General features: G+C 50.5%; 1 protein-coding gene across 2 annotated transcripts in view; it reads left to right on the forward strand.

Moving 5' to 3' along the window:
• Positions 1-3244: 3244 nt before the first annotated feature.
• The window catches only part of DLGAP3 (DLG associated protein 3), a 69218-nt gene continuing 63400 nt past the window's right edge, over positions 3245-9062 (forward strand). Inside the window, exons 1-2 of one of the 2 annotated variants that reach the window (XM_045298835.1) lie at positions 3245-3309; positions 3544-3652. The gene's annotated coding sequence lies outside the window, so the exon portion shown is untranslated. The remainder of the gene's footprint in view (positions 3310-3543; positions 3653-9062) is intronic. The other variant, XM_045298833.1, reaches the window with a different exon arrangement.

Raw genomic sequence — 9062 nt, forward strand, 5'->3', positions numbered from 1 at the left:
CCGGCCCTGACCCTCCCCGGCTCCGGGCTGGGGTCTGCGGGGGAGGGGGGCTGTCAGCTGGGCTTGGGTGGGGGGTGGGAGCAGTGGTGCTGAGGAGATCCGGAGAGAAGTTTCCTCTGCAGTTGTGTGAGAGGGAAAGCTGTCACCGTGCTGGCGATGAGCGTGTGCGTGTGGCCCCGAGCGGGACTGTGGGTGATTGTGCCAGCGAGTGCATGCAGTGAGTGTGTGTGCGCGCGCGTGTCACTGTGGGGGAGAACGTGTGTCAGTGAATATGTGTAGTGCAAGCGTTGGGTGTGCTCTGTGCGTGTCTCTGTGGATGTGTGTGCTGTCACCGTATGTCTCTGTATGTGAATGGATGTGTGTGTGTGCTGGTGTGACTGTGTCTCTGTGAGTGGGTCCGGGTGCCCCATGCCAGTGAGTGTGTGTGTGTTAGCTGGTGTGAGATGTATTTGAGCAGGGTTCATTCTGACTCATCCAAACCTGGGCTTTGTCCCCCCTCCCCCTAGGGGATTCCTGATGGTGGTTGGCAGGGAGACCGGATTTTTCATAGATCAGATCTCCACCACTCCGACCCCATAGAGTCCTCACCTCCGACTCAATGGAGAGCTGTGTGGCACTTCTCCACCTTCATTCTCACATTCTCTTCCCTTGGGTGAGGTTACTGGTGGTGTCCTTCCTGCGTGTGTTGAGACCCCAGGGGTGGTGACAGGGGTGGGACTGCACCATGTGTGTCTGTCTGCTAGGGCTTCTCCTTCGGGCTTGGAAAACTGTCATCCCAGTCATGTTTTGCTGAGGACCAGGAGCTGAGCAGGCCACGAGGAAACTTCTGCCCTGCTCTCCTCCTCAGAGCCCGTCTGCCCCAGACTTACAAACCCTCAATCTCTTAAATTTTGGGTCATTGGTTCAGCCAACTGTCCCCTGGAAGGTCTGTCCTAAAGGTCTTTGAAGTAATATAATAAAACAATACCCTTATATAAGTCTAGGGCTTTTGAAAAATGCTGACCTCTCAATTCTTCTTATCTCTCCAACAACCTTGGGAAGCAGGCAGGGCAGGTATCAGATTAAATCCGATGACATTGCCGGCTGTGAACTTTTTTTTTTTAACCTACAAAACAACAATTTCATGTGGTTCACCTTAACATGATCCCAGTGTACAGATGAGGATGTTGAGGCTTGAGAGGTGAATGGCATTGCTCACAGTGATGCCACTACTCCGTAGTATAGGAAGACTTCAGGCCAGGTCTTTCAGTGACCCAAAGAGCTGGACTGGGCCAAGTCTGGAGAGTGACACTTCCTGGTAGGTTACTTTTGACTCTGGAGGTGCTGCCTTCCACCTCCCTGGAGCACCTTCTGAATTCTGGGGCTACTTCTGCACCCAGCTGCTAAGGCCAAAGAGGGAGAGAGAGGGAGAGAAGGAAGAGGAGGGAGGGGAGGGGGAGGCTTCGTGAGTTGGCAGTGAATCAGGGTCTAAAAAGGGAGCTGGGAGGGCTATGGTGGCAGGTGTTTCTAAAAAGAACAGGAACATAGGATGAACAGCCTTGCATACAACCTCCACATCTCCCACCCCCCATCGCCCCACTGATCTGGCAGGCAGTGCCCACTGCTATTTGTGCCAGGGGCTCATGTCCAAGGAAGGTACTTGTATATGGCTATAGAATGAACCTTAAAGTTGACCGGGTCCAACCTTTAAATTAAAAAGTGGACACACTAAAGCCCAGAGAAGGGAGGGGACTTGCCCACGATCAGACAGCACACGTGTGGGTTCCCTGGCTAATCTCAGTCTAGGAACTTTTCCCACCTCCATGTTGCCTTTCATTTCTGAACCCCACCCCACTTCACTCACAACTGAGTGGAAGAGATTTTAAGAGACGAAAACAAAGATGTGATGAGTCTAAGGCTAAGGGTGGAAGATGCTCCGGGGGATGGGGGTCCCCAGTCATACCCTCTGTCCAGGTAGGCCATGGGCCTGTATTGATTCATGCTGGTGAGGGGCGAGAGCTGCGTTTCTTCTGTGGCGATGCCTGCTTTCAGCTGCTGCCTGGCACCTCACATTCTGCAGCTGATGTTGGAGCTTGAGCTGGCTAAGCCCCATTTTCCTTCATCCCACCAAGTTTTGGATGACTTTTGCCTCTACCTGGACAGGTGATCCCTTACGTTTCTGGATTCCTGATGGGTAGAAAAACTTCCGAGTCTTGTCTGATTTTAGAAGGTTCTATAGTTACCCCTAAAGCGTTTCTAACTCAACGCGATTGTCCCCATTTTGCAGTGAGGGAGACTGCACTTCAAGGAAGGGCTTCCCATTTGGTTGGCTTTCCTCCTAATGTGCTCCACTAAAATGAGCAGGAAACGGTCTGGAGTGAGAGGATCAAAGGAGCAAATGACAATATCGCTTTTTGCCTAGAGGCCCTTCCGAAGACCCTTTCCTGTGTGTTACCATTCCCTATGGTCAGGAACCTTCGTAGTGTCTGATTTCATTCCCCCTTGTTGGAGTTCAAGCTTTGTCTCTCAGTGGGGGTTGGAAAAACAGCTGTGTACCCTGTACTATTACAAGCATTGTGTCTAGATTTCCTCTTTATCCCCCCACCCCCACCCCCGCCCCTCCAGTCTGAAGGCTGCTGGCTCAGCGGGCCTCCTGCCGTCTGGGGAGTCTGGGTTTGAGCTGGGGTGAGGCAGTGGCACCATCGTTATGGTAACGAGCTGCCAGCTCATCGTTGCTAATAACTTGTCAGGCCCCTGGGCTCAGTGCAGCATCCTTCCCACCAGCCCTTCTCCCCATGTCACAGACAGAAACGGTGAGTCTGTGAGATCTTTGAATGAGGGAGTCTGGGGTGGTGGTGGCCTTTTCTTTGAGGTTGGAGCTGGAGGGGGTGTTGGTGTCACTTGGGAACTGGTTTCCGCAGATGGTGACATAGGTTTGCACATGAATTCGTGAGGTGTTATGGAAGAACACACTCAGGATGTACTTGTGTGAATCCACACATGTTCATGTGCTTTTACACACTAGCCCACATGCAAACATGCTGCCAAGCTGCAGGACATGCTGGCACACGAATACTGCCTCTACCAGCAGCACATAAAACACCCAAGAAATCTGGGTTTGTGGGGGTGTCCAGGTTTGTGGGTGGGATCTGATCTTTTTCTGTTGCAGCTTCAAAGTGTCTTGTTAACAAAGGGATGGAATGGTCCCAGAGTTCTCTCTTCTTTCTAGTCAAGAGCTCAAGAGGGGGAGTGGGCTAGGAACGGCTCGGGAAGCCCAAGCTCCTACCTCCCAGCTCCCTAAGGCCACTACCTTTTGCCCTTTGAGTTCAGGTAGCCCTCACGCCCCCGCCCCCGTTTTTTCTCATTCCCCCCTCCTCTTGTGTGTAAATATTAAAGAGCTGAGCCTGCAGGGCTGATGTAGACATGGGGAGAGAATGAAATTAAAAAGGGTTCCCTCACCCCCATCTTGACACCCCCACCCTACAGTCCCCCGCTCCTGCCTCCTCCCTCTCCCCTTCCCTCACTCAGTTTTTCCACATGTCTCTCCACCCCCCACCCCCCCAGTCCAGATGGGAGCTGGATCCTCCAGAAAGGGGGCTCAGAACAGGGTGTGGGGAGCTACCTCTTTCTGCCTCCCCCCTCCACATCTGCCTACTGGGCTGGGGGCCCCTACGTGAGTATTTCTTTCGTTTTCTGGGTGTTGGTTGAGAGGGAAAGTAATTTTTTTTTTTTAAGAGCCAGTTGTGAGTGGCGTTGAGAAGCTCAGGGCTGGAAGGAGGTGGGTGGGGTCCTGTGTCTAGGATCCCTCAGGGAAGCTGGTGTCTGGGTTCCTTTTATTCTCTTTGGACATAGAGGGAAGGGAGGACTATCAGGTGCTCCGGTGGATGGGAGCAAGTGTGGGAGGAGCAGCGAGAGAGGGGTTTCTGTTCTAAAGACGTGTGTGCTGGGGGAGATCCTGTTCTTCCGTTGCACCCGGGTTTCTGGCAATGGGGTAGCAAAGTCCCTGGGAGCTGTCCTGGGTACTGAACGGGGCCCGGAGCAGGCGGTTTCCGTGTAGCTGTCCCCGGTGCTGAACCTGTCTACGCTTGGGCTCTGGACGGGCGGCAGAGCAGTGCTGAGGACTCACTAGAAAAATTCTCCCAAATGACCCACTTTCCGTGGGCAGAGTCCCTAGGTGGAAAACTGGACTCTGGGTCTTCCTTTGGGCCTCACATTTTTTTTGGTGATATTTTGGGGACGGACCCCCTTTCCTTGTTTCAGACTCTCCCCTCTAGCTTTACAAAACCACCCTGCCATTGGTGTGGGTGGAGGGATGGAAGATAATTTTGTGGCCGCGAGGTCTCTTCTCTCGAATCATTTATATTGAAAAATCTTAGGTGTGTTGGCACGAGCCTTTCTCCCACAGGGTCCTATATGTTAGGGCTCAAGACAGTACTGAATTAGGAGAGCTTCGGACTACCAGGTTAGCCTGGGGTAGAGCTGGGATAGAGCTCAGGATTTCAGGATAATTTGATCACTTGGTATCTCCCTGCCCTCTATACATTGGAATTCATGAAGGAGACACTTAGGAACTCTGCAACCCTGGTGCTCTAATCATCCCAAACCATAGCTTACAGTATGGCTTGGAAGAGACTTCGGCTTGGAGGAAGATTTCCAAGCAAAGGATTCAAGGAGTGGGTGGGGTGGTTCTATGGCACAGAGCAGAGAAGGAGGAGGCTCCTGGGGGAGAAATGGAAGTGGGAAAAGAGGAAGATCTGGGGGAGTAAAAAATATCCAAATTGAGAGTGTGTGTAGGGGGTCTGGGTTTCGATCTTCACCTGTTCTGGAAACACCCCCCACCCTCCACTGACCTAGGGTCAGAGTCGTCTCAATGATATGGATTCTTTTGCTCCTTCTTTGTAATTCTCAAGGGAATAGAACAAGGAGTTATTTCTCCAGGTCCTCTTCCCTTGTCGTCCCAGGAAGAAGAGAGCCAAATGTCAGGACATGCAGATGAGACTGTGGGGGAATAACAGGCAGGAGGGGTTGGTGGCAGCTTCTCCTCCCATGCTCAAGAGCACAATCAAATATTCAAATGGGTCCTTCTTCCTAGGAGAGGAAGGGCAGGGTTTCCAGAGGATGCAGGCCCTAATTAGGGTGTGGTGGGAGCTTAAGAAAAGTGGAGGTCTCTAGGGACCCCAAACTGAACCCCTTGATCCCTTCCCAGATGTGGCCTCCAGAAAAGGACCACCCCCATCCCCCATCCCCCATCGTGATTTCCATGTAATCCACAAGAATGATTCCTCCCTTCTTTAGCTGCTCGGGAGGAGCTGAGTTTTCCTCTGCTGTGGGTGCTGGGAGATGGTGGGTGTGGGTGTGGGTGCCTGTTTGGGGAGGGGAGGTGTTTGTGCTCCACTCGGCTCCCTTGGTTACATAACAGCTTTGATAAGACTTCACTTTGGAGCTGCTGCTCTTGCCTGAGGCAGTTCCCCCTCCACCCCCACATAGAATGCTAGATGTAGACCCCTTTCTCTCTGGTCCCTTGGAGAATCCTGCTGTTCATGATCTAGTGTTCCAACAGCTGCTTCCCTGCCAGGAGGTGTCTTGAGCTTGTGTCCCTGCTCGCTACCCAGCTCTTGCTTTTTAAGTACTTGCTTCTTTTGTTATATTTAACCCATAGTACCTCCCTTTTCATTTTTGAACTTCCAGATCTACCCTCTTCCTTGACAGAGCCATTAGATTGGGCTGGGAGGGGTTCATTAAACTGCCCTCTGGGGAAGAAGATGGGCATCCTCAGGGGTCTTAGGGCCCAAAGATAATGTCTTCATTGCTTGTTTCCTCTTCTCCAATAACTGTTTTGAAGTCTGGAAGCGGTGGACCATACCCAGAGGGACTGGGAGAAAGAACTTGGGCCTTGAAATCATCTCATTATTTTTCTTTCTAGAATTAAAGAGCCATATGTGCTTGGAGGGGTGGGGGGCTGCCTTTTGAATGGAATGAGATGCACTTGCTCTAGTACTAACCACTCTTAGGTGGTCTGAGGAGTTATTGATTTCTCCAGGCATGGAACAAGGGGTTAACAGGTCTCATAAAATGAGAACAGGTGAGAATGGGGTCTGTTCAGAAGTGGGGTGTGCCCTGGTAATAATAGGAGCAACTTTCCAAATGGAGAAGTGGGAGCCTAACAAGAAGAGAGAGTGAATGCAAACTTGTGATACCACTTGGATAGAATATGACTTCTGGCTTTGTGGATGAGGTTAAAGCCAGGCGAGGGGCTGGATGTCTCTGCAGGACTTGTGATTCCAGCACACTTGCATGTATAGTTGCATATATGAGCAGGTATAACAGCATATATATATATAAATGTGTGCATAAATACATTTATGGGTTTGTGTGTAAGTGTGGGCTCACGAATATATATGTATAGCTGAATGCATGCACTTGTATATATATGACTATGAAAGCAGTTATTTAGTTTAGTCTATGTATGTGGTGTAGTCATCCACTGATGCATATATGTGAGTGTAAACATGGGTGTGGGTATATGTGCGTGTATATTCCTATGTGGTACATATGAATACAGTGTGTGTGTGTGTGTGAGAGAGAGAGAGAGAAAGAGAGAGATTGAGAGCAAGCACACAAGAAAACAAGAGGCTGAAGTTTGATGTTGCTTCAGTTTGTTTTTCTGCTAGTTTGAACTTAATTCACCCTGGAGCCTGTGACATTTCTTCAGAGAGTAGGCTCCTTTAGGTATCTCAGACTCTCATGTCCCGAGGAGTCACCTGTTTCTTCCACTCTTCACTTGAGGGCTATTTTCAGAGGAAAATCCTAGCAAGACCAAGGGGCAGCTGCATGAAGGGAGCCAGGCCCAAGGTTGTTCAGATGCTGTGGAAAGAGTACAAAAGATGAAATTTGCACATCACTATAGAGGTTTAAAGAATCAAGCAGAATAGGTTGGCCTTAGTGGGTAAAGGAGACAAGGGGCATTAGGGAACCCAAGTGTGTGCATATGCCTCACCCATACAGGGTAAGTGACAATACGAGTGTGTGCATGTGTATGTGTATGTTGTCTTGCCATAAGTTTTTTATCTTAACATAGGTGTACTTTGTAATATACATATATGAACAAATATACATGAGTGTACATACCAACATAGGGATTTGTCTACATGCACATACATATATACTAACACAAATACACATATGAAGAGAGTGTACAGAAATACATGGGCATATGTGAATACCAGCCTGATTTCAACTTGTGAATGTATGTGCATCCCACTCACCCAGGTTCACCACAAGAGTCTACAAACTTCCCCGTCACATGGCCCTCACTCAGTACATTTGTTCGTTCGTTCATTCATTCAACCAGTGCCACATTCTGTGCTAGACACTGGAGATAGCTCATGATCAGGGGGGTTACAGTGTAGGGCAGGTGAAAGACATGGGATCAGTAAGGAGGGTGTTAAAGTCGGAGGACATGCTGTTTGTGGGGGGACCATGGGGACATAAAGAGGGAATGGCCAGTTCTGAATGGGGAGGGAGTGGCTTGCTAAAAGCTCCCTCGAGGGGAGGGTCTTGGAGCCTAAGCTGAAAAGATGAGCGGTGTTCACCAGGTGGCAACTGTGAGAAAGGCGATGTCAGGGAGAGGGAGTGTCCTGTCAAGCCTCCCCCTTCTTCTCCCTTGGCCAGCCCCACCTCCATTGACTTCCCCCCAAAGCAGCCAGAGTAAGATGAGGCCATGCCTTTCCAGTGGCTTCCCATGTCACTTGGAGTGAAATGCAAACAAGGCGTTTAGCACGGCCTGAGCGACAAACACTGTGCACACAATCGCCTCCAACGCCTGCCCTCATCTCAGGTGCCACTCTCTTTCTTCCTCATGCTGCTTCACCTACACGGGCTTTCTTTCTGTTCCACGGGGTTGCTGAGCCCCGTCCTACTTCACAGCCTGTGAAGCCCATGCTGTTCCCTCAACCTGAAATGCCCGTCCCTCAGATGTCCACAGGACTTGCTCCTTCACTGTGGTTCTCTTTGCTTAAATGTCACCTTTTTTTTCCGGAGAGACCTCCCCAGTTGTCTATCTTAAACAGCCCCTCACATTCTGTCCCTCAGTCCACCCTGCTTTTATTTCAGTACTTAACATAGCCATTGTTTCGTGTGCTCATCGTCCTTTCTCACTGCAACGTTAACTTCAGGAGAATGGGCGCTGCATCGGTTTTGTTCACAGATGTGGCTACGGTGTCCAGAAGGGTACCTGGCTTTGAGTAAGGTGCTCAGTACATAGTTGTTGAATAAGTGAATTATCTATCGAAAGATAGATCACAATGGCATCCAGGGAGGGGAATGGATCATGGTGGGGGAAGATATGAGGAAGAGAGGCCAGTTAGAAACCTGTTTTAATAACTGTTGTGCGAAGTCAGGATCAGGGTGGTCTGATTCCCAACATTGACAGCACCCACACACACCCACACACACTCTTCAGATAATCAGATGTACTATCCTAGTCATCAAGGGACAAGTAAGGAGGGAAGTAGAAGCGTCTCTGTGTTTATAGGTGGTGTGTCATGTGGGTGAACGCGTGGTTCAGTGGCAGAATTCTCGCCATCCATGTGGGAGCCCTGGGTTCAACTCCTGGCGAAGGCGCAACTCCTGGCTCATACACAGCCACCACAGGACCATCAGTGGAGGCTCCTGTGTTGCTGGGATGCTGAACAAGTATCAGTAGAGCTTCCAGACTAAGACAGACTAGGTAGAAAGGCCTAGAGATCTCCTTTCCAAAGCGCACCAGCGACATCTCTATGGCCCACACTGGGCTGATCCACAAGTGATCACTGGGAATGCCACAGGGCCCAGCAGCATTCCATCCCACTGTGCATGGGGTTTTCATGAGTTGGGTGCTGACTTGATGGCAACTAACAACCAATCAGGACCACCCCTTGACCAACTGGATACCGTCCTGCTAGCCTGGGCTGCCATTCTCCCGCCCTTTTGGGTCTTATCACCACTGCTCAGCATACGCTTCTCAGGCTGCAGAGACCTACCAGGCCAGGGGCTCCAGTCCCACTGAGATGCATGGCTCCACCTAGCGAGGGTGTGTGGGGGGG

Source organism: Echinops telfairi, unplaced genomic scaffold (assembly GCF_000313985.2).
Source record: "Echinops telfairi isolate 266 unplaced genomic scaffold, ASM31398v2 ScPeMD7_7457;HRSCAF=8495, whole genome shotgun sequence".
NCBI classification, from domain to species: domain Eukaryota; kingdom Metazoa; phylum Chordata; class Mammalia; order Afrosoricida; family Tenrecidae; genus Echinops; species Echinops telfairi.